General features: G+C 36.7%; 1 long non-coding RNA gene across 2 annotated transcripts in view; it reads left to right on the forward strand.

The window, feature by feature from the left end:
* The first annotated feature begins 6,966 nt into the window (after window positions 1-6,966).
* LOC148775467 (uncharacterized) overlaps window positions 6,967-27,142 on the forward strand; it is a 114,473-nt gene continuing 94,297 nt past the window's right edge. Inside the window, exons 1-3 of one of the 2 annotated variants that reach the window (XR_016039242.1) lie at window positions 6,967-7,301; window positions 18,378-18,479; window positions 26,202-26,935. This is a non-coding gene — a long non-coding RNA (uncharacterized LOC148775467). Of the gene's footprint in view, window positions 7,302-18,377; window positions 18,480-26,201; window positions 26,936-27,142 lie in introns of those variants that run through there. The other variant, XR_016039241.1, reaches the window with a different exon arrangement.

The raw sequence follows: 27,142 nt of genomic DNA on the forward strand, positions 1-27,142 counted from the left end.
TCTCTCACTTGTAGTGCTTGCTGAGTAGTACAGAAAGACTGAGTTCAAGCTACTGAAGCTTTAATGACTAGCTCACAGGGTTTCTGAATATTGACCATCACACCACTTATGACTTTCCAAGAAGAAGATACTGACAGTATGTCTGTCTCTCTCTGTCTCCTTTCCTCCCTCCACCCCTGCTCACACATCCTCTCTCAAAATTCCTCTTGACCAATGCAGAATACTTTATTTTTCAAGGTCTTTTATTTTGGCCATACCACATGGCATGTGGGATCTTAGATCCCCAACCAGGGATCGAACCCATTGGCCCCTGCATTGAAGACACAGAGTCTGAACCACTGGACCACCAGGGAAATTGCCAGAATACTTCAGAAAAATCTTTTCTGAAGATTCTGACTTTCTAAATATAACACTAATGAAATATTTAGATATTTGGGACCTAAAAATCTACTTTAAGAAACTTTTGAAAAACAACAACAAAAAGTCAGATCTGATGAAATAAGAGTCCATATAGTTTAATCAGTTGAAGATCAAAAAGCATCATTTTAAAATCAATTATGGCAAAAGGAATTAATGAAAATATTTTACTTAGTAACAAAAAAAGGCTATAATTGCCACAGATATTGAATAGAGATGCAGTGGATGAATTCCTCTAGTTTCCTTGACAATAATCTCCAGGAGATAATCAATTGCTTCTTGCTTTTGTAAATTATGTGGTAAAGCTCCAAGGATATATTCACTTATTGTTGTTTTACCCAGTGTGACTAATAGAATCATTCCTCAGCTAGATTCCAGGGACAAAATAAATTGATAAATATTTCTCATTGTTTAGATTATTTTATTTAAAGAGATAAATAAGAGAAATCCTACTTCCCATATTAAGGTACGAAGACTCATTTTTATTGTTTAGCTTAGTGTTATTTTAAAAAACAGAATCAAAATCATAACTCAAATTAAAGAAGAACTTATGGTATGAGCTCTCTCCCCAGAGCCAAGGATCTCCTATGTCAGTGTGACCAGTTATTTATTTAAAAGTTTTTCAGTATTTCCTTCTTCTCTGGCCCCTATATTTACTTCAGAGAACATGTGTGTGCATGTGCAGTCACAGTCGTGTCTGACTCTTTGCAACCCGACTGGAGCCTGCCTGTCCATGGAATTCTCCAGGAAAGAATAATGGGTGTTCCAGATGACACAGTGGTAAAGAATCCACCTGTCAGTGCAAGAGATGCATGCTCTATCCCTGGATCAGGAAGATGGAAATGGCTATCAGCTCCAGTATTCTTGCCTGGGAAGTCCCATGGATGGAGGAGCCTGACGGACAGCAGTCCACAGGGTTGCAAAGAGTCAGGCATGATTGAGCATGCACAGGCATTCAGAGAACATACATCTTTAAAATTTTTAAATATTGTAATCTCATTAAATAAACACAGGTGTGGTGTTTAAATGTTACGCAGTTGGAAAGCTGTATCTGATTCGGATGAAGGATCCTTTCTGCAAAGGATTATATTACTCCAAAAGCAGCCAGACAATGATACAGTGCTTTTTTTAATGAGCATTATCCAATCTGTTCATGTTACATTCTATTAAAACTGGTTGTTAGCAACAAGAACTCCTCAAATACTTCTGTATTAAAGTGCATTGTATAGTGATGAAAAATCATTCCCTTATAATACTATTTCCATAGTGCATTACTAATGATGAGAAATAGTAACAGGTGTTTTTAAGGAAAAAAAAACCGAAAACTTAAATGGTTTCTTGTCATTTCCCAAATTGTATCCGCTTTTGGAAGGAAAACTCAGTAACAGCTTGATAAAATCTTTCACAAAACATAGTTTGGAAACTTTAGGGCTTTAATTTCTTTTTAGATTTTCTGTATTAATTAAAGAAAAACATTTATTTAAAAATATATTTTAGAAGTTAAACTTAATAAAAGCTATAAAGCACTAACAGTGAATACAAAAGTGCATTTGTTTAATGAAGTGTTTATAAAAAATTTTATGCTGTTCCTATACTATTAGTGAATCTAATACTGCCCCTCTATTTATTATCTATTGCAATTACTAATGAGATTTTAATAAAAGATATCAACATTAGTGTTTGGAAAAGTATATTAAAGCACATATAACATGAGAATGATTCCCCACAATCAATTTAGACACGTCAATGGATTATTTGAGATACACTAGGTGAGTTTGAGTGAATCCAGGAGTTGGTGACGGACAGGGAGGCCTGGAGTGCTGTGATTCATGGGGTCGCAAAGAGTCAGACACGACGACTGAGCAACTGAACTGAACTGAAATGAACTGAGGTGAGAAGAAAGGGACATTTACTGAGTGCCTACTATATGCCCGGCATTATTATAGGTACTTAGTGGTGCTTCGACACTGTTGTGTCCAACTCTTTGTAACTCCATGGCTGTAGCCCACCAGGCTCCTCTGTCCATGGGACTGCTCAGGCAAGAACACTACAGTGGGTTGCCATTTCACATTTCAGGGAATCTTCTAACACAAGTATCAAACCCACATCTCCTAAATCTCCAGTATTGGCAGGTGAATTCTTTACCACTGTGCCACCTTGGGAAGCCCCACAGGTACTTACATTATTCTTGTTAAGATCAAGAAGCCCAATCACTTGTTGGGTTCAATCATTGTTCAGTTATTGTTCAGACATCCTTCGAACTTCAAAGCAGGTGATGACATGGCCATTATATGCCCTTCCCCCCAAATGTTTACCATGTCAGAGGGGACATATTGTAATACACGTACATCAAAAATAAACGCCATGAAAAGTTCAAAGTGCTAAATAAACTAAAAGGAGCAATAAATTATTTAAAATCAGCATCTATTATGGGTGATAGAGTTAAGATAAAAAAAATAAGATTATGGAGAAGGTCAACTTTGAGTGGGACCTTGAAAGAAAAATTCAATTTGGACAAAAAATCTGAGGAAAATAAGTTTCCAGAGCAGGGAAATAATAGTGGCCAATGGGCTTCCCTCGTGGCTTAGCTGGTAAAGAAACCACTTGCAATGTGGGAGACTGGGATTTGATCCCTGGGTTGGGAAGATCCCCTGAAGAAAGAAAAGGCTACCCATTCCAGTATAATGGCCTGAAGAATTCCATGGCCTTTTCAGTCCATGGAGTTGCAGAGAGTCGGACACGACTGAACGACTTTCACTAATAATAACAAAAAAAAATGTAAGCACAAAGACAAAATATGTTTAGAAATTATCATATTGACAAGTTTTAAAACAGCATACAATTAAAAATAGTATTATCATGCTGCTACTGCTGCTGCTGCTAAGTCGCCTCAGTCGTGTCCAACTCTGTGCGTATGATCCAACAATTCCACTACTGAGTATATACATAAAATATATGAAAGCAGGATCTCCAAGAGATAATTGTACATCCATGTCCATGGTAACACTATTCAAACAGCTGAAACAATGGATTCAACCCAAGTGTCCATTGACAGATGAATGGATAAGGTAACTATGGTATATACACAAAATGGGGGTATTATTTAGTCTTAAAAAGGAAGGAAATATGCTGCAACATGGATAAAACAAGGACAGAAATACAAAAATTATGAGAGTATTATGAACAATTATATGCCAACAAATCAGACAACCTAGGAGAAACAGATAAATTCCTAGAAATATAACCTATCAATACTGAATGATGATGGAATAGAAAATCTGAGCAGACTGATTACTAACAAGAAGACTGAATCACTAATCAAAAGCCTCACAACAAAGTCCAGGTCCAGACAGCTTCATTGATGAATTCTCACAAACATTCAAAGAATTACAACCAAGCCGTTTCTAACTTTGGAGAAGGGAAACCTCTTAGAAGAGTGAGAACTCTTTCAAAAATATTTGACAAAACTAGCATTACCCTAATATCAAAAGTAGACAAAAATCACACACACACACATACAATATCCTTGATGAACACAGATGCACACATCGTCAACAAGATATTAGCAAGCTGAATTCAACAGTACGTTAAAAGGCTCATACACCATGATCAGGGGCTTCCCCCATGGCTCAGCAATAAAGAATCTGCCTGCCAGGGCAGGAAACGTGGGTTTTATCCCTGGGTGGGGAAGATCCTCTGGAGATGGGCATGGCAGTCCCTTCTAGTATTCTTGCTTGGAGAATCCCATGGACAGAGGAGCCTGGCAGGCTATGGTCCATAGGATCGCAAAGAGTCAAACATGACTCTGAAGTGACCACACATATGAAAAGATGGTTTAACATCTGCAAATCACTCAGTGAGATACACCACATTAAAATAAAAGGAAAAAAAAGTTTTCTGCAATGGGTCATCACAGAAAACTAATAGGTAAATATTTAGAATTTCTGTGATCCAACTGTTAAATCATTAGTAGATTGAAAAAGTCTTATTGTACTACTTGGGGAGTACTTCAGATCAGGGCTTTTTTGCTTGTTTGATGAGTCAGTTTATTAGAAATTTATGTGCTTATCCATCAACAGGAGAATGAATAAATAGATTTTCATATTTTAATACAAGAAAACAACAGAGCAATTTAAATGAAGAGATATCTCAAAAACATTTGTAAAGAATGATGTGTGTGTGTGTGTGCTAAGTCGCTTCAGTTGTGCCTGACTCTTTACGATCCCAAGGACTGTAACCCATCAGGCTCCTCTGTCCATGGGATTCTCCATGCAAGAATACAGGAGTGGGTTGCCATGCCCATCTCCAGAGGATCTTCCCCACCCAGGGATCAAACCCACGAGTCTTATCTCTCCTGCATTTGACAGTGGGTCCTTCAGCACCACCTGAGAAACCTAAAGAATGTTGATATCAGTTCAGTTCAGTTCAGTTGCTCAGTCGTGTCCGACTCTTTGCGACCCCATGAACCACAGCACACCAGGCCTCCCTGTCTGTCACCAATTCCCAGAGTCCACCCAAACCCATGTCCACCGAGTCGGTGATGCCATCCAACCATCTCATCCTCCATCGTCCCCTTCTGCTCCTGCCCTCAATCTTTCCCAGCTTCAGGGTCTTCTCCAATGAGTCAGCTCTTCGCATCAGGTGGCCAAAGTATGGGAGTTTCAGCTTCAACATCAGTCCTTCCAGTGAACATCCAGGATTGATCTCCTTTATGGACTGGTTGGATCTCCTTGCAGTCCAAGGGACTCTCAAGAATCTTCTCCAGCACCACAGTTCAATACCATCAGTTCATCTGCGCTCAGCTCTCTTTATAGTACAACTCTCACATCCATACATGACCACTGGAAAAACCATAGTTTTGACTAGACAGACCTTTGTTGACAAAGTAATGTCTCTGCTTTTTAATATGCTGTCTAGGTTGGTGATAACTTTCCTTCCAAAAAGTAAGTGTTTTTTAATTTCATGTTCATATATCAACAAAGAATGTTGATATAATACTATTTATATAGCTCACTTTTATCTTGATTTTTTAAATTGAGATATCAGTGATACACCTAAAACTAATAAAATATTATGTGTAAATTATAAAAAAATTAATATAAAAAACTACTATATAATTCTGTGTAACATGTGGATTATAGCAATGTAAAAATGCATTGGCAATAGCAATATATATTACCCAAAAAAACCCTCTGGTTAGACTTCCCTGATGTTAGTTAACAGTAAAAACTTTTTCTATAATATATATATATACACATTATTCTGAATAAAAATGTGACAGTTATTAAGCATTTTAAAGATGGATGGTAGAGTCACAGATTTTTTAAGAGATTATTTTCTAATAATGTTTTCTTTGAAATATTGCATAGTAAAAGCATGTGTTAGTCACTCAGTCATGTCCAGCTCTCTGTGATCCCACGAACTGTAGCCCTCCATCCTCCTCTCATGGAATTCCCCAGGCAAGAATACTGGAGTGGGCAGTCATTCCCTTCTCCAGGCATTCTTCCAGACACAGGGATTGAACCCAGGTCTCCTGTATTGCAGGCAGATTCTTTCTCATCTGAACCACAAGGGAAGCCCAAGTATAAACATAGCATAATTTTAATTATAAGATAAAGTAACTTCCATTGCTCAAGGAATTAATGATATAATTATATTCATAAAATTTAATTATATTCATAATGATGGATTAAATTATAGAATTTTAGAAATGGAAGGAGACTCATAGGTTATTTAGCCTAGTTTGAAATTTTTAGATATTGGAACTAAATCCCAGAAGGTTTCATGGACATACCCAAAGTCCAGTGGTCTACCTAAAAAGGCACATACTTTTTAAATTTGCACATCTGATTGTTTTGAGAAAAGACACAAAATCTTTTGATGATATTACTGATGGTTTCTCTGCTTGGTGATTCTATCTTGAGAGGTCATAAACAGGTAAGAGAGTTTGGTTTTGATTCCACCCCACCAGTGAATAATATTTAATATAATCACTTCATAACCCATCATCATTTAATTCTGGTTTTTATTTCTTGCTGTTACTCTCCCTCAATCAATAAAAAATAATAATGCATGAAATTAAACTTCACCTTCCACCAATATTGTGAAGGTAAATATAATTAGTCATATGTATATAGAAATTATTTCAGAAAAGCAAGTTTGATTTTTGTGGACAGTGAGCTAGGAGAAAAGGAGACTTTCTTTTGATTCTTAAAGTTTTCATAGAATATTTGTGGTATTCAGTCACATTGTGGTGTTCTTTTTATAAATTTTCTTTAATGTTTCTTCCTTTGTCATGAAATTTGTCAAAAATATACTTTGAATAGCACGTTGGTGGAACTTTTAAATCTTTTTCCAAAGCAAAAAAATACAAAAATGTTTTGTAGCAGGTATAGAATTAGAACCTCTAATTTTAAGCTTTAGTTCATTTTAGCACCAAATGTCACCTTTGGTGATATTTGATATTATGTTTATTTCTATCATTTTATAATTATAGTCTTACAGTAATATAGTAAGCACTGTTGAAATAAGGACATTAAGTGATGAACTGGAAAATAAAAGATTCAGACTTATTCAATATTACTATGACTTTCAATTATACAGTTCCTTGTAAATGAGTCAGTTACAGTCATTTACTAAGAGGTCTTGATACTTCTGTATCTTTGAAAAACTGAACTCAAAGAAGATGTTGGCACTTATTAAGAAGTTGCTGTTCAGCTTTTCTCAGCCACATTTCATTGAGATTTTCTTGTGTATATCATACAGCACGGAGATAAACACTTCAAAATGAGGGTGTGAGAATCTGGACCAACATGGACTGGGGATAGGATTTTGTCTGAGATGTTCACAAACTAAGAGGAAAAAATATATCCATGGATTGTTAGGTAAGTCCTAAACTATAATTATTTCTAAGAATTATAAGACGCTAATTCTTACCCGAAGAAATGTTGATCAAATCTGCTTCCCATGAACTTAAGCAAAAAAAAAAAATCTGTTCCTAAGATAACAAAACAAGCTATATGTGAGGGAAGAAAAGCAATAGGTAAACATTCAAAGCTTATTCACTGCTAAGCACTTAACACACTTTGGTTTAATTCTCAGAACAATCTGCTAAGGTTAGTAAATGTTGTCCCCATTTTACAGATGAAGAACTTCAACTCAGAGAGTTTCATTATATTTGTAAAGTTCAGTATCTTATCTAAAGGTAAGAGTAAATAAGGGACAGAACCCCAAATTAATACTGAGACAAATAACTAAATCTTAAGTACTTCTTTCCTCATGTCACATTTCCTTCTTCCAAAGTAACGTGGCTTTGTTATGTATATCTGTAAATGTATACTCTATAATTGTGGTCAGGTATTGAAAGTGTTAACTCAGATGGAGTTAAAAAAATTTTAAGAGATAAAATTTCTTTTTGCGTGTATATCGTTTGCATTTGTTATATTTCTAAAATTTCCCCTAGATTTAGAATATGTACCTCTCTGATATGGTAAGCCACAATGGAAAATTGGTAAATAAAGTTTTTATTAGGCTTCTGTCAAGTTCCCTGGAGGGAAAAAATATCCTCTGTGATACTACTACTTTACCCCATTATCAGACAATTCTGTCTTCTCACTGGGCAATTTTTGGACAGATTTTATAGTAGCCATTAGTTCAGCTATCGAGATTCAAAAAACAGGTTTTAATCCAAGTATTTCAGGCAAATGAGTTTCATAATAAATTCTGTAATAAACTCATTTTTATAACTATTATGCAATAAATTAGCTATTTCCAGAAATTAAACTCAACTTCAAAATTGAAACATCCATTTACTTAAAAATTAGTATATTTAAATATGCTACAAAAACAAATTTGATGCAATCAAACAATACATTTTTTAAAATGTTTGAATCTCAGTGAACTTGAAACTCCTAATATTTTCTTGACTAAATTTTATTATTTTGACAAGTATCTGTATTTCTATTTTATATTGGTCCTTCCTGCCTTGACTATGGCATAAGGCTCAGTAAATCTTCATGAATATCAATTTACTTTATTCGTATGGTGGAGAAGCCATGGCTACATTAAAAATACACCAGAACAGGAGAAAGATCTCTTTGCAACTTCACTAAACTGGGGAAATATATTGGAAACTAACTAAACATTTTTAAAGCAAGGGCTTTGTCACATCCCATAGCATCTAAAATAGTCCTTGGTACAAAGTAAGGGGTTAGTAGCTGGTTCAGATTATGCAGTTAAAAAAAGTCTGTAAATTACACTTCATGGAGATCTATATGCTCCTAGTTTAATAGATTCTATTGTATCTAATCTTGTAGAAGTAATGTTTTTCTTTGGAACATTCTCTGGTTGATGGATTTCAACAACTCTCTACCCCAACTCCAATAAAAATAAGTTATACATAAATAACATTATTAAACTATTTTTTTAGTTTCCATTACCTGGGAGCATTCAAAGCAATATGTGAAAACATAAAAAGAAAAGACAGTGTCTAAGTTAATGGCATTTTTAAGCCATGTAGCATTTTTAAGACACAAACTTTTAAAAATCTAGATATATATTTATAGGCATTCATATGTTATATATGTATTTTTTATATATACATATATGTGCATGTATTTAATAATACAGTCAGTAAACATGGTTTTTTATTTTTTGCATTTTTATTAATGCACTATTTTTCAGAGAAAAACCCAAAATTTAATAATGAAAAAAATCTAAGCAATATTACAAGATATATTAGGTTTCAGACTGTTTTCTGTATCTTAACCATTTGCAGGAGATTGTCAACTGAGTCGTTAATATACAATTAGCCAACTTTCTGTAGTATTTGCATTTTTATCTGTTTCCAGCATCTCTGTTTTTCTTAAGTCTCTCTCTCTTTTCACATGTGTAAATAGCATAAATAGATATATAATTATCACATCACCCACAGACATGTTCATTCACTTCTCTGGGTAAATAAGGAAAGCCGTTATATTTGTTGTACGTGTATTTCATATACACTTAAACCGCATAAAATTGTACTTTCCTAAGTTAAAGTGGTCAAATATTGACTAGTTCATGGGACTCAACTAATATAACACAAATTTCTTTCCACTGTATTCTATGCTATTAAAATATTTCTCTTTTTATGGTTAATGAAACTATATTCAGTATATGCAGAACTGTTAATAATTCTAAGCTGATTAGTGCTCTATTTTCTGGTTTGGGTAATTCAGTTAAGACACTACACTACTGAGCCATTTAATTTCTCAAAAATATACCTGCAAAAGTAGGTTATTAATACAAAGACGCGTGGATAAAGAGTTACGGGTTTTTCTTTGTTCATCTAAGGTTTATTTTTCTTATAACCTCTTCCTCTATCACTTTTCTTAGTATCCCAAAATGTACACACTCACCTCTCCCTATTTAAAGCAAAATCGCAGTTCTCTGCCCATTCTTTTTTTAAAATTAATTTATTTATTGGTTGCTCTCGGTCTTCATCGCTGCGCAGGCGTTCTCTAGGTGCAGAAATCAGGATCTATGTTGCGGTGTGCGGGCTTCTCATTGGGGTGGTTCTCTTGTTTTCGAGCACAGGCTCTAGATACGCAGGTTTCCGGAGTTGCAGCATGTAGGCTCCAGGGCCTGCGGGCTTTGGTAGTGGTGGCTCACTGGCTTTAGAGCGCGGGTTCAGTAGTAGCCTGAGGGCTTAGCTGCTCCTAGGCACCCGGGATCTTTCTGGACGGGGATGGAACCCATCTCAACCGCATTGGCAGGTGGATTTTTATCTACTGTGCCATCAGGGGAGTTCTCCACCTTCTTTTTACTGATTATCAGCTAAGTGATGGTTCAGAAAAAAATTTAATGGTCCATAAAATTGCACATCTTTTTTTAAGAGATTTTTTTTTTTCCAAAACCAAGTTTAAAAATTTGAAGAAATTATCTTTATCAGGATAAATGAAATTCTTAAGACATTTTCATTGTAGCATTCATCTATCTTTCATCTCTCAAAATATTTTCTACAAATTATATATCTGATTATGTTTATGCAAATATCCCTAATTTTGATCCCAGTCAGTCCCTTGTAATTCATATGCCCATAATTCCCTTTTGCTCGAACAGTCACATTTGTAAATGCTTAACTTGTAAAATTATTTTGAATTATATACTGAAAGTATTTATTCATTAATGTACTTATTAATTATATATTACAGTAGATATAGAAACTGCCATAGTGCTAGACACATAATAGATGCTTACACTTTCTGACTAAATGTCTGAATGATTGAAATAGTCCAGTATAAATAAAAATACAAAAGTCACATGATTTTGAAATTAGATCATGAGAATGTCAACTTTCTTGAGCAGGTAAAATTCAGAAAAAAGATACACAAACGGTTAATAATCCTATAAGAAAAGGTTAAACCTAACTAATGATTAAAGAATCACAAATTAGAGCAACAAAATGCCATTTTTACTTATCAGATTGGCAAAGTTTAAACTGGTTGATAATGTCTACTGCTGCTAAGGATGTGGTGAAATGTTTAAACTTATATACCTTTGTGCAACATAAATGAGTGTAACTTTTAAGAGAAATTTGCCTTTTCTTTAAATGTTTGAAGTTTCTATTCAGTGACTCAGCAATCATATGTCTAGATATTTAACCTGTAAACCTATTCATACAAGTGAGAGGTGATGCATGTCACAGTTATATATTGTAGCATTTCAAAAATTTAAGGGTAAAAGCTAGAAACAATAAAAATTTACCATTTTTCTATTTTTTTAAGACAAACTCACAAATATTCATCCTAAATGGAAACTGATTTCTCTTACGCTTATTGAAGTGGAGGACTTTGGAATGAGAGGGGCATTCTTTCTTAAATATCCTGCCTATTTAATTCTATGTTAAATGGGCTATAGCTTTTTGTTACTGCAGGTACTTCTATTTTTTTTTTTGGACCTTTTTTCAGATCATAAGATTTATTCTTTTTCCAGAAATTATATACAATAGGAAAGCTGTAAGAAGTTTTCCATTCGATTGAAAATATTTTGTGGCAGGTATCAGTCTCTATTTTCAATGTAAATTTCATAGTTAAGATTAATAATCCTAGAAGGAGATGTGGAACTCAATACAACCCCCTCTCTCACTCAGGTAAAAGTTTAAGGAAAACACAAATGAATCATGCATTTCTGTATAATCTGTGCTTTTGTCAAAAGGTTGCCATGACTCATTTATGACTTTCCATAGCTTTAAAACCAGTGTTTTTAACCATAGAAGATCGACTTCATGGTCCTATTATGACAACAGTTGAGTCAATAATTGACTCTTTAGTTCACGCATGAATGTTTTTGTAGAAATAAACCGAGTACAACTGTCCTTTGCTTTAACTCCACAATGCAGAAGCTGAAACAAGGGAAGAGAGTCTATAAAACCGAGTGCTCTTATATGTGCTATGTTGACTGCTGTGTACTCTGCGAGTGACACAGATACCAACTCATTTGATTTTTTTAAAAGTTTTTATTTGGTATTGGAGTGTAGCCAATTAACAATGTTGTGATAGTTTCAGGTGAACAGCAAAGGATACACATGTATCCATTTTCCCCCAAATTCCCCTCCTGTCCAGGCTGCCACATAACATTGAGCAGAGTCCCTTGTGCCATACAGTAGGTCCTTGTTGGTTATCCATTTCAAATATGGCAGTGTGTACTTAACTTCATTCGATTTTCACAGCTCTCTGTGGGATCAGCTACAGTTCAAGGGTCAAATAGCTGCCAACAATACAAAGAACTAGAATTTGAACCCAAATCCATATGATTTAAAATATCGCTTTCATGACCAAACTATCATGTAATTCTCACTTAATTTGCTTCAGTATCTATTCATTTTTAAGCCAGTCCCACAGTTTTCAGAATCAGATCTTTGGGACAGTATATTGTAAAATAAATGCTTTGCTACTCAGTTTTAAGCAGTAAGCTCTTAGAAAAACAGTATCTATGGATGATTCTAAGGTACCATTTTAACCAATGGTCTTATCATTGTCCTATTTAAGATAGAAGAAAACAGAGATAAAGTCAGTCCTCTGGATTTTCAGCACCCTTTGGGTATTCTTTTTAAACCATTCTTCTTCAGAAGGACTGCTTTAAATGAATTGACTATTACTTGACCATGAAGAAAGGTAAACTGACTTCAACAGTTCAAAATATATCAGGAGCTTAATTTATTCAGAAAAAAAAAAAAGTTTGTTTCATCTTTTCTTTGAGGTCCCTTTTGGGCTAGATACTTTAGCTCCCAAGACTGAACACACACATAGAAAAAATAATGACATTTAAAACAAAGGGACATTACAGAAATTAAGAGGTAGTACAACTGTTTCCACTAACGTATGTCTTTATGTCTCTTTAAAAGCAATAATAGGCTCATGCTGCTACTGCTACTGCTACTGCTATGTCACATTAGTCGTGTCCGACTCTGTGTGACCCCACAGACGGCAGCCCACCAGGCTCCCGCGTCCCTGGGATTCTCCAGGCAAGAACACTGGAGTGGGTTGCCATTTCCTTCTCCCATGCATGAAAGTGAAAGTGAAGTCACTCAGTCGTGTCCGACTCCTAGCGATCCCATGGACTGCAGCCTACCAGGCTCCTCCGTCCACGGGATTTTCCAGGCAAGAGTACTGGAGTGGGTTGCCATTTCCTTCTCCAACATGGCTAATAATGAGGATACAATCCCATCTCTTAACCTATGTCACATTTCTTGTATCAGAGCATTTATTTAAAAATCATGTTATCGTTTTCTTAAAATTATTAACCCAGAAGCTCTGACTCAAGAAAAACATGTCCCTAACATAAATAATGATATATTGTGACTATACAGGGATAAAGCTTAAACTCTTGTGCGTGTCAGGAATTACTGCTCTGTCTTCTTAAAGTTTTTTAGGTCCTCTGTTTTGTTGTCTGTATTTCAGACAGACTGTATTTGAGAAAGAGAGGAAGTAGGGTGTGGTTATGTACACAGTTCCTATGGTTAATAAACTAAAGTAGGTTCCTGATATCTTTGTTTCTCTAAACATCTAGATTCTAGAGTTCTTGGTTGGAAAGAAAAAAGTAAATAATTTTAGTGTAAAAAATTAAAATTAATTGCAGCTGTATGGTTTGAGCAGCTTGAGTTCTTAAAAGACACGCTCACATTGAGATGTTTCATTAAACCCAACTTTTTGGACCTCAGATACTGAGAACTGTAATTTGAAGGCTTTTATTCATTGCTTTTGATGCCACTTAGGGTCCAAAATGATTCTACTGAGATTTCTCTCACTGATTCACCTTCAATGATGAGCAAATAAGTAAATTATTATCTAATAAATTATTATTAGATCATCCAGACATTTCTATTTACCAATCACTTCTTGTCACATCTTTACTAAAAGTTGTCCACAGATGTAAATTTTCACAAACAAAAAGGCAATGTAGTAAAGGCAGGTGTCACATACCGCAGTCTTAAGCTCTTTCTGAGATGCATTTTGTTGAATTACTAAATTGGTAAAGTTAGAAATTAGGTTCTCTCACAAGGCTCCAGGAAGGAGCTAGTAAATCACGTGGAGCCTCCCCAAAAACAGTCATCATTAAGTAGAATTTCCTAAAGTTAGGAAAATATAAAGTGCTCATATCAAAAATCTGTAAGAAAGCCCAATCAAATTATGATCAATTTAAATCAAATAGGAAGTGCTTGAAATTCAAGTTTGCATTTTTTTTCCCCCTCAAACAGAACAAATGATTTTAATTAAAGAATAAAGAGGAAAAGCTATGCCTCTCATACCGGTTCCTTCGTTCATTAACAGGTGCTTCTTCCAACCTCTTAAATTCAGGTATTTCTCAGGGATAGGTCTGTGCATGCTCTTCTTTGAAGGCTCCATCTTCTGTGTTCCTACCCAAATAGCATCTCTGAATACAGCCCTCCAGTTCATAATTGTTGCTCTTAGAATCCACATGCTTAATGTTTGCTGGATATGGATCAATCTGAGCTCATGACCTGCTCTCCAAATTTCCGCCACTAATTTTACTTGTTACCCATGAAGCAGCTATGTTGTAAGCCCTTTCCATGCATTTGCTTATTTGATTCTCACTACAAACAGTAAAGGATGATTTGTTATGGTTCTTAATATACAGAAATGGAAACAGAAACTTAAGGAAGGTTAAGGTTAAGCTGCTGCAAACTGACCCAGCTAATGAGAGGCAGTGCTGGGACTTCAACCCAGGTGGTTCTTCCTCGAAAGCCTGTAGACCTGACCACTGCTGCTGGTGCTGCTGCTAAGTTGCTTCAGTCGTGTCCAACTCTGTGCGACCCCATAAACGGAAGCCCACCAGGCTCCCCCATCCCTGGGATTCTCCAGGCAAGAACACTGGCCACTAAGGCGGCTGGAAATCACCCTTCTCACCCTGATTTGAAACCTCAGGCATATTTTGATGTCTCCTTTTATCCATCTAATTATCTTGCTAGTCTGGAGATAAACTAAAGATATAAATTTGAGCCCCATAAGAATACAACTATGTACATCATATATATGATGTCTTATATATATATATACACACACATACATATGTATGTATATAAACATCCATATCACATTGTATATTGGTGATGGACAGGAAGGCCTGGCATGCTGTGATTCATGGAGTCACAAAGAGTTGGACATGACTGAGCGACTGAACTGAATTGAACTGAACTGAGAATCAGGTGAAAATCAAATGAGTTTGTTGAGTAAATAAGGCTCATTTTAATTCTATTTCAAAATTTATTTCCTACGTATTTCCTTTTTTGTACATTCTCTGTGTCTTCCATAGTTCAGTCAGAACTTTCAATCCCTTCACCTTGATTTTTCCCAGTCTTCAACATTCTGCTAGTTTCAAACACCCACAACCCCTAGTTCTAGTTGGTCTCAATATAGTGCTCTTTGAGCAAACTTTCAAAATGCAAAGTTCTGAAGCCCTGCCAAAACCCCACTTCTTGTGGAATAAAAATTTTTAGCTTAGCATTTTGACCTCTAAGAATAACACCATTTCATTTTCTTATGTCCCTGCCAAGTATGTTGTGCTCAGTTGTGTCAGACTCTTTGCAACCCCATGGACCATATCCCACCAGTCTCCTCTGTCCATGGGATTTTCCAGAAAGAATACTGGAGCAGTCACCACTCCAGATTCTTTACCACTGCATCACCCATGTGTCTCAGGCAATATAGGGCATAAAACTGTGGTTTTCACACCCAGGATCCATTCTTGTACTTTGCCTCACTCCTATGAATGAGAGCATGCCTTCTCAGAACCATCTGAGCTCAGCTTTTCCAAAAGATAGCTGACTTATCCAATAGGAAGGCATGAGTGTACAGGAGCACCTCTCCCAAATGTTTATCAGGTTACCCTTAGTGATTTTAGTATGCTTTAAATTTTAAATATACATTAAGTAATTTATATATATTTCAGTTCTGTCGCTCAGTCGTGTCCGACTCTTTGCGACCCCATGGACTGCAGCATGCCAGGTCTCCCTGTCCATCGCCAACTCCTGATGTTTATTCAAACTCATGTCCATTGAGTCGGTGATGCCATCCAGTTCTTAATAGACTAAGCCCTTTGAAATCTTGATCAGTTTCTGTCTCATCTTCACATGTTCCATGAAGTTTTGATGATATCAGTTGCAATAAGCATTGCTTGAATGAATCAATGAATGAGTGAATGCATGGTTGGAGGCAGGGAGGGATGGAATTGAATGGATGAATTTTCAGAAGAGAGCAGGGATATGGACCTAAATATCCATCACATTCTTGACTCCCAAAAGGAAAAAGCACTTATAAAACAAAGTGTAGCAGCATTTATTATTCACCCAACAGACAGTTAATGGACCCTACTACATGATGGGAACTATGCCAAGTATTTTGTTATCATGCCTGTGCTCATTTGTAAATATATCTCACCTAGCAGAACATTTTTGCATATTTCAGGCACAAAAGAGTAATAAACTGTAGCATAGGTAAGCTGCCACTTAACGGCTCTATCAAAACCAATATATTTAACTCCCAGTGTTAAAAATGCAAGCAAACCTTTAACTTCCAAGATCAATTACACTTGTAGAAAGAGGCTTGCTGGGAACAGCATTCTGTCTTGTCAAGGACTCCTTATCATCAAAGAAGAATAAACACTCTAATTATTTTGTTTTACTTTTTTTTTTGTTTTCTAATTGGATCATTCATTACTCTCTTGAATTCAAATCAACATCAGATTTATAGTTGGAGGCTACTGAAATATTGATTTGGTTATAGAAATGTCAAGCTTGGCAGGTAAGCCGTCTTTCTGCCAGGAAAAGCTTTTGCTTTAGTAAACTTGTTTTAAAAGGCAGATGGAATGTAATCAGCAAGTAATTTGCATTTGTATCAGGCATGGAGAGAAGTTTTTAAAATTTAAAGAGTCTCCTTAGCATCCCTCTGATGCCAGATTCCTGGAATTAAGGTAACAAACCTGAACCACAGTATACAAATCCTGGTTATTTTAAGGTCTGATGTTGATCTTTTTCTGCAGACCCATGCTACACTTAAAGTGAGTTACAGGGGCCACTGAACCTTACAGGGTGTCATTATTAGGACAGACAGTGTGTCACTCTAGTTAGATACAAATTCTACCTGGTTCTGTAATTTCTGCCCCGATAAACATAAAACATCAAATCATCTTTCCATAGATCTTTGTTTAGTAGTCTCTAATTTAAGAAGAGCATCTCTTTCCTGCTTGTCTCTCACTATTGTAGTGAGAGAAATAAATATACTTTTTACAAGCATCCTCCATCCTCTGCACTTTTTAAAGTACACATTTTTTCCTTGAGAAGACATTATGCAATTCTAGTATAGATATGTTTCTCTATAGAAAAAACATAGTCATTTACTGTCTTTCTGCTGAGCTAATCAGGGAAAAAATGAGAAGGAGGGACTTAAAAAGAAATGAGGAAAAGAAGGAACAGACAATGATATAAAAAGAAAGAATGCTGAATACCTATATGGGGCTAAACGTTGAAGAGTATTTTGGTGTATTGGAAATTATTAGCTACTCTATCACTTTGGGTAGATCTTATTACATGAATACCTCTTTCTACCCCCTCAGGATACACATTGAGTACACATCTAATTCACAATTAATTCTCCCTCACCCCAGGTGAACAAAAATGAACTTCTACTTGTCCACAATACATATGTGAGGAACAGACAGAAGATCCTAGGAAATTAATTGCCTGCCTCCCAGCCCTTGTGGCTCAGCTGGTAAAGAATCTGCCTGCAATGCAGGAGACCTCGTTTGATCCCTGGGTTGGAAAGATCCCCCAGAGAAGGGAAAGGCTACCCTCTCCAGAATGCTGGCCTGGAGAATTCCGTGGGCTCTGTAGTCCATGGGTTAGCAAAGAGTCGGACAGGACTGAGCGACTTTCACACTCGCAACACTCAGCCCTTCCTCAGTTTTGCTTGTTCCTCACAGGGTCAGGAGGGAAAGTGTCCTAAAACTCCTTGAGTTGGTGAGACTAAGTCCTCTGCTATTGTCAGAATGGAGAAGGTAGTGAGTTCCAGAATGGGATATTGCAAATTTTTTCCAGTTTCAATGGGGAGAGTCATAAACCAATTGCGACTGTAGCTGTTGTTTTCCTCCTCTCCCATAACTAGGGTTTGCAGAGAAATGTTTTAAATCGAGATAGTATGCCAACATTTTTTTTTTTTTTTAATGCTGGGAGCTGAGCACCTTAGCAAACTCCTCCAAGCAAGCCCTACAAACTCTCACCCTTATACATCTGATGATTCAAAAATGAAACCTTTTAATCTCAGCCCACTGATCAGCTAAGATATTTTAACGTTTTAGCTGTGAGTAAAAATAATTGCTTTCTCAAAGAGAATACCTACAGTCTCCAGTGGCCTCTAGAATTAGGACTGGAAAAATCAGCCCTGGGCTTCTGTTTCTGCCCACAGTTTTCAAAATAAGAATGATGTCTTCGTACTTAATGAAACAACCCTTCATGGCTGGTCAAGAGGACTCAAGAGGTCGACTCTCCAGTCCCATGGCAGTGCAGTGTAAGTACCTTGCTCAATCCTTTTAAATGCTAGCAGATATTTTCTCCACAGAGATTAGAACTTTGGAAATTTTAATTTTTAATCTGCTATCCAATCCAAAATAGTATTTTCACAAAACTAAAATGGTAATTGAGTTGTCTTTTCCCCTTCTTTTGTGGGATTCTTCCAAAAATCTGAAAGATGTTCCTTAGGAGAAGAAATTATACATTAGCAAACCACCCAATGTAAGCACACAGTTCATTCTGAGAATATGTGTTCAGCAGTAGGGTCTTGGTACGTATATGTGATGTTGCTATTGTAGAAATATTCATATAAGGAAAATGGGTTTGTGGTTTCAAGACCCTAACTGAGTTGTCTGAGAAACCAGGCATACCAATGAGGCATTTCCTGTATCCTACGCATCAAATTTGCAGATTAGATGAGCTGTAATTCTAAAGGTACAGTCTTAGCTTGTTTAATTCCTTATTCAAAGAAGTGGTGGAAAAGATGGGTATCTTTGGATCTACTACTGCAGATTATCATAGAAGTTGATTTCTTCTTAAATTATTATATTTGGTTTTGTTTAGATTTTCAGAAACAGGAAAAATTGCTATGAGAATCCTATATACTGTGAGAGCATATAGAGGAAGCTCTTTGTACTTTATACAATGTGATGAAGGTACAGAAAGCTAAATGGACTGGGCTGGTTGTCTCTCCAATAAGGTTTTAGATTTGGTGGGTCTGCTCTTTAGGTGGATGTGTACGCTGCGCTGTCCTCATCTCTAAGTGGCTGATACTACAGGGCTGCCCGCCTCCTGCACACAGTTTTAAGCTGGTTTCTCTCAGGTCACCATCCTTGCTGCCTCTGTTGCTCTCCTGTTTGCTTGTATCTTTGGCATTCTGGCCATTTTCCATCCTAAAAGATCCAAATCTTCAGTTTAACAAATTCACATGACCACTCTCTGTGACACCGAGCAACAGGTTTCCTAAAATAGACCATAACTGCCATGCTATGATGCCTCATTATTTTCAGCTGTTTTAATCTTTTGACATAGAAGCATTTGATGAGACAGACATGCTTTTTAAAGACTTTAAAAGAATGGTGGATTAGAATCAAACTCTTCAATATGCCCTCGCTTTAGAAATACTTGATATAGTTTATATACAAGGAGACTAGGTTCTGAGAAACAGCCATCATATTATCCATAAACTATGTAACCTTGAACATCATGACCCTTGTCAGCTCCAAGTTTCCTGACTGTAAAATGGGAGTTTAGAACAAGTGACTTCCATGAGTCTTCTCAGTTCTGTCATTCTCACCACACTTTATCAAAAATCATAACAGTAGAGACTATCAAATCAGACTCTTGAATGTATAGATTCTTTTTGTGCCTACCCACAATGTAACTGATCTTTCCATTTTGTCCTTAATTCTAACACTGTACTGTAGAAAGTATATGACAGAAGGACAATTTGGACATATAATTAATCAATGACCCTATAACAAGCATCTCAAATTTATTTGATTCTCGTTGTTATATATTCTCATTGATCTCTAAAAGTACGGATGTTTTGTACTTATTGGGTTAAAAAAGCCCCCTTTATTATTACATCTTTACTGTATCTCAACCTGAATTTGTGCACCAGGGGTGAATTTCTGCTGACCTCAGGTAGAAATTTAGGGAAGAAAAAAGTAAATTTGTACTTGCAATTTTAAAATGTAGTTGTGATCTATAGTATCTGCAAATGATATTTCAACTTCTAAAAACCGTTTTTAAAAAGTGAAAGCCATTTTGAGTCTCTTAAAATCACTTGCTAAATGATGACAAACTTTCTTGAAAACACTAAACCCCTGAAACAAAGTATTTACTTTGTTCTGTTAATCAATTACACTGTCATAAGACCATTTAACAATATCTCACTTACTACAGGAATGGTTAAGGTGCATCTCAGAGGCTGTCTTCTAGAATCAAGTAAATTCAGTTAAATCAAGTACCACATATTTACATTCCACTATAGTAAAGCATTTTCTATCATACCCCCATTTTCCTCTCTTCTCTGTTCTTTAGCAAAACAGAGTGTCCTCAGTTCTTATTACTAAACTGTTAAAATGTGTCACATTTACCTAAATTCCTCTATGCCTATTCATTACTATATTTAACGTATTTTTATCAAACAACCCCCCACAAGTAACCGTTTTGTCCAATATACATTCAAGCCTTTAAAATAGTCTGCACAATTCTAAGAGTAATAAGTTCAGTTTTTAGAAGCATCAGTTTAAACTGTTAGGGTCAGATAAGTTTCTATAGTTACAAAATGACTTAAAGTTTTTAAAACTGCTTGATATTCTAAGAAAATATCAGCTCCATTTTATTTACACCACAGTACCCAGGAAAGGAAGAGCAGAGGCTTCCAAAGGAATTGAAATTATTTTCTGTAAGTGACTAAGGGACTTCAGGCAGTGTGATGATTGCACAGAATAAATTGATACTTCTGATAAAATTAATAAATGAACATTTTTTGAATGAAAGCATTTCTATGAAAACAACTGTCTGCTGTCCTAAGGATAATTTTTAAAAATTCAGACCTTGAATTATACAGAAAAATATCCTTTGTATCTATAAGACAGTCAAATATAAATTTATGTATAAATGTGGGCTCAATCTCTGCATGCCCCATGATTTTTCTTAATTAAAACCACAGCTGAGTGATTCATTTAGAGAAGTTATAAGCAGAGCTTGAGGGTCAGAAGGATGACTTAGTGGAAACTGTCAACTGTTGTCCCTGGTATGTTCAAAGTTTGGACGAGACCATTTCCTGGTTGAGTTCTGCCCACAGATCTCCCATGGAAAATCAGAAGAACTAATGAACCCTGTTAGTGTATCAACAAGAACTTGTGTCCCTAGAGAGTGATTTCATTTGGATTTGGACTTCTACATCTTCCTCGTCAAAATGCTTGGCTTCTTGGCCAAAATTACATCACCTTATTTTTGTTCTGGGAACAAATCTCAAAAACGGATTCGTCTTCAGCTGATAGCAGAAAAGAATGGAAAAACTGTTGTGGTAGAGAGGAAGTAGTTCAAATAAGTGCCAAGGCAGTCTTTAAGTCTGTGACTAACAATAGTTTCACTTGCATAAAAGAACTAAGCCCAAATCTGTAACCTTAAGTAGGAAGAATAGTCTTTAAGCAATCAGCAATTCAGTTTAAAGATTAATATAAATTGAAGGTGAGGAAAAAATTAAACTTTTCAAAGGTATTTACTAAGCTTAAATTGTCTCTGGCTAAACAAAAACCTTGAATATTTAGTTTAAAAATTCTATATGTAAACTATGCAGACTGAGCTGGGTGTGGGGGCAATATTACTGATGTCATTGTTGTCACTAGACGTGTTCAACTCTTTCCAACCCCATGGACTGTAGCCTGCCAGGCTCCTCCATCCTTAGGATTTCCCAGGCAAGAATATTGAAGTGGGTTGCCATTCCCTCCTTCAGGGGATCTTCCCCACCCAGGGATCGAACCTGTGTCTCCTGCATTGGCAGGTGGATTCTTTACCACTGAGCCACCAGGGAAGCCAGAGGGGGTAATATACCCTTTCCATAATTACCTAGTTCTGAAATGAGGTCACTAAGATGAGGGAATCTCATTTGATGCCCTGTATGACATTACTTTGCCAACAAAGGTCCGTCTAGTCAAGGCTATGGTTTTTCCCGTGGTCATGTATGGATGTGAGAGTTGGACTGTGAAGAAAGCTGAGCGCCGAAGAATTGATGCTTTTGAACTGTGGTACTGGAGAAGACTCTTGAGAGTCCCTTGGACTGCAAGGAGATCCAACCAGTCCATTCTACAGGAGATCAATCCTGGGTGTTCATTGGAAGGACTGATGCTAAAGCTGAAACTGCAATACTTTGGCCACCTCATGCGACGAGTTGACTCACTGGAAAAGACTCTGATGCTGGGAAAGGTTGGGGCAGGAGGAGAATGGGACGACAGAGAATGAGATGGCTGGATGGCATCACTGACTCTGTGGACCTGAGTTTGAGTGAACTCCAGGAGTTGGTGATGGACAGGGAGGCCTGGCATGCTGTGATTCATGGGGTCGCGGAGAGTCGCAAACGGCTGAGCGACTGAACTGAACTGACTGATGGCACTGTTGAATCTGTTAAATGAGAAGAGCTGAGGATGGCTGGGATGCCTTCAATTTTAAAAGAATATTTCTTATCGTTCCAACACAATTAGCTGAAATTGCAATGTGCTACTTTTTTAAAAAAGGTTAATTAAATATTTTGGCGAGTGGTCAAACATATAGTGTGAGAATCTGTTTTACAAATGATAGCTCCACTTTTTGTGATTTTCAAAAAAGAAATACAAAGGGCAGATTCAGATATATGCAAGATTGTGAATTAACTGAGAGGCTAATGACTGTTTTAGAGGTTTGTATCATCAGATAGTAAATTAAAGTGTTTGTGGTTAAAAGATAGTGTGTTTAAGATCTCAAGATGACTTTCATTATCTTTCCATGTTCCTGGTCACTGACAAGCTTCTGAAACTCTTGTGTGTATTTTGAGTGTACTCAGAGTTAAGCTCTATGTAGATAATGGGAGGCAAATAAATCCAGCTATTCTGAAAGATGAGGAATCAGGCACTTTTGGTGTTCTTTCCTCATTGGATATTACAAAAATAGCTAAAAAATTTTAAATGAATACTTGTTGACCTAAAGAAAGGAATAAAAAAGTTAAATCTCAGGAGGGAAATGAGTTTAAAATAATAATGTTATAATAGAAAAAATAACATGAGTGCAAATACATAAAATACGCTTCAAGTGGAATGTTTGGTTTTTGTTTGTTTAGTTGCTAAGTCATGTCCAACTCTTTGCTACCCCATGGACTGGAGCCCACCAGGCTCCTCTGTCTATGGGATTTCCCATGCCAGAATATTGGAGTGGGTTGCCATTTCCTCCTGCAGGGGATCTTCCTGACTCAAGGATTAAACCTGCATCACCTGCATTGGCAGGAAGATTCTTTACCACTGAGTCACCAGGCAGGCCCTCAAATGGGATAGGATTTAGTAATTTTGATTGCAATATGACTGGAAAAGGTCAGTTTTCATTCCAATCCCAAAGAAAGGCAATGCCAAAGAATGCTCAAACTACTGCACAATTGCACTCATCTCACACGCTAATAAAGTAATGCTCAAAATTCTCCAAGCCTGGCTTCAGCAATATGTGAACCATGAACTTCAAAATGTTCAAGCTAGTTTTAGAAAAGGCAGAGGCACCAGAGATCAAATTGCCAACATCCACTGGATCATTGAAAAAGCAAGAGAGTTCCAGAAAAACATCTATTTCTGCTTTATTGATTATGCCAAAGTCTTTGACTGTGTGGATCACAATACACTGTAAAAAATTCTGAAAGAGATGGGAATACCAGATCACTTGACCTGCCTCTTGAGAAACCTGTATGCAGGTCAGGAAGCAACAGTTAGAACTGGACATGGAATAACAGACTGGCTCCAAATAGGAAAAGGAGTACGTCAAGGCTGTATATTGTCACCCTGCTTATTTAACTTATATGCAGAGTACATCATGAGAAATGCTGGGCTAGAGAAAGCACAACTGGAATCAAGATTGCCAAGAGAAATATCAATAACCTCAGATAGGCAGATGACACCTCCCTTATGGCAGAAAGTGAAGAAGAACTAAAGTGTCTCTTGAAGAAAGTGAAAGAGGAGAGTGGAAAAGTTGGCTTAAAACTCAAAATTCAGAAAACTAAGATCATGGCATCTGGTCCCATCACTTCATGGGAAATAAATGGGGAAACAGTGGAAACAGTTGCTGACTTTATTTTTCTGGTCTCCAAAATCACTGTGGATGGTGATTGCAGCCATGAAATTAAAAGACGCTTGCTCCTTGGAAGGAAAGTTATGACCAACCTAGACAGCATATTAAAAAGCAGAGACATTACTTGGCCAACAAAGGTCTGTCTAGTCAAGGCTATGGTTTTTCCAATAGTCATGTATGGATGTGAGAGTTGGACTATAAAGAAAGCTGATCGCCGAAGAATTGATGCTTTTGAACTGTGGTGCTGGAGAAGACTCTTGAGGGTCCCTTGGACTGCAAGGAGATCCAACCAGTCCATCCTAAAAGAGATCAGTCCTGGGTATTCATTGGAGGGACTGATGTTGAAGCTGAAACTCTAATACTTTGGCCACCTGATGCAGAGAGCTGACTCATTTGAAAAGACCCTGATGCTGGGAAAGATTGCGGGCAGGAGGAGAAGGGGACAACAAAGGATGAGATGGTTGGATGGCATCACCGACTCAGTGGACATGTGTTTGTGTAGACTCCGGGAGTTGGTGATGGACAGGGAGGCCTGGCGTGCTGCAGTTCATGGGGTCACAAAGATTGGGGCATGACTGAGTGACTGAACTGAACTGAAACCAAACTAAATATGTGTTGCAGTGTCTTTTTTCTGATAGAGTGTGTCAAGTTTATAAAGTTTGTTATATCTGTTCTTGGTCATTAACATGTATTTTTAAGTAGAATGAGATAAGATTTATCTATAGCATTTGCTTGACCCTATATAAGTCCCTTAGCCTGCTTGTTTCTGAGGCTAAAAACCATCATTCTAGGGCCATACCTCAAAAGCTCCTGCTTTAGTGTGAAAGATTAATAGAGAAACACATAACTCAAAAAATCAACCAAGACACATTAGAATATTAACAGTAGAAGTCTGAAGGAAGTGTAAGAACAGTGTAAATTATGAAAGCAAATATTGAAAAGATATGGCATTGAAACTCACTTCTCGTAAGTTTCGTACAAATCTCTAGTAAATTCTTGGAGTGTTCATATTTTAGAATAGCAGTACCTGTTCCCATGTAGGCACCACTCTAAAGAATTCCAGAAAAGATAATGTTCTGGAAACTAAATAATGTATTGAAGCTTATATTTTTACCACAAATATTGGAATTATTTCTATGTGATTGCTAATTTATTTTATTATAAAAAATTGCAATAGGAATAGTTATTAATACCAAGAGTAAAAATGGTAAAGCTGACTATAATATTAGTTTATTGGACCAGCCTAAGTTGTTGACTGGGAGAAATATCAATAACCTCAGATTTGTGGATGATACCATCCTAATAGTGGAAATTGATGAGGAACTAAAGTGTCTTTCATAAATGTGAAAGAGGAGAGAGAAATAGCTGGCTTAAAACTCAAAATTCAGAAAATGAAGATCATGGCATGTGGTCCCATCAGTTCAGTTCAGTTCAGTTCAGTCGCTCAGTCATGTCCGACTCTCCGTGACCCCATGAATCACAGCACGCCAGGCCTCCCTGTCCATCACCAACTCCCGGAGTTCACTCAAACTCATGTCCACAGAGTCGGTGATGCCATCCAGCCATCTCATTCTCTGTCGTCCCCTTCTCCTCCCGCTCCCAACCTTTCCCAGCATCAGAGTCTTTTCCAGTGAGTCAACTCGTCGCATGAGGTGGCCAAAGTATTGCAGTTTCAGCTTTAGTATCAGTCCTTTATGGCAAATAGATGGGGAAACAAATAGAAATAGTGACAGACTTTATTTTCTTGGGCTCCCAAATCACTTTGGACGGTGACAGCAGCCATGAAATTAAAAGACACTTGTTCCTTGGAAGAAAAAGATATGAAATCCTAGACAGTATATTAAAAAGCACAGACATAACCAGGCTGACAAAGGTCTGCATAATTGAAGCTATGTTTTTTTTCCAGTAGTCATGTACGGACGTGACAGTTGGACCATAAAGAAGACTAGATGGTGAAGAATTAATGCTTTCAAACCATAGTGCTAGAGAAGACTCTTGAGAGTCCCTCGGACTGCACAGAGATCAAACCAATCAATCCTAAAGGAAATCAACCGTGAATATTCATTGGAAGGACTGATGCTAAAGTTGAAGCTACAATACTTTGGCCACCTAATACAAAGAGCCAATTCATTGGAAAAGACCCCGATTCTGGAAAAGATTGAAGGCAGGAGAAGGGGATGACAGAGGATGAGATGGTTGGATGGCATCACTGACTTAATGGACATCAACTTGAGCAAACTCTGGGATATAGTGAAGGACAGGGAAGCCTGGTGTGTGCAGTTCATGGGCACAAAGAGTCAGACATGACTGAGCAACTGAACATAAAAACATAAAAGTTGTTGACCGCAAAATCCTTTTAAAATACTGACTGAAAAGTTTTAAATTTAGTGAACCTTCTAAATTTCATTTGCAAATTGCTCAATTCCTGCATTTTTGGAAATGTGGCAGTATCATTGAGATTTTAGACTACTGTATGTATATGAGCATCAAACAATTTCTAGGTAACTATTTGCAGATTCTGAATTATGTAGGATTTTATACAATATCCTGTTGCCAAGAAAGTAAAATCCTTAATACACATGAGATATATTTCTTTTTATTTTTTTTAATTAGAGTATACTTGATTTACAATGTTGTAAGTTTCAGGTGTGCAGCAAAGTGAATCAGTCACATATTATAGTCAAATATATATTTTTATTTTCTTTTTCCATATAGGCCATTACAGAGTATTGATTAAAATCACCTGTGCTATACAGAAGTCTTTATTAGTATGGGTCCCAGTCTCCCAATTTATCCCTTCCTTAGCCCATGATAACCATAAGTTTGTTTCTGCATCTGTGAATCTAT

This window comes from Moschus berezovskii, chromosome 15 (assembly GCF_049115385.1).
Source record: "Moschus berezovskii isolate FMDL1 chromosome 15, NW_MosBer_1.0, whole genome shotgun sequence".
Classification (NCBI taxonomy): Eukaryota; Metazoa; Chordata; class Mammalia; order Artiodactyla; family Moschidae; genus Moschus; species Moschus berezovskii.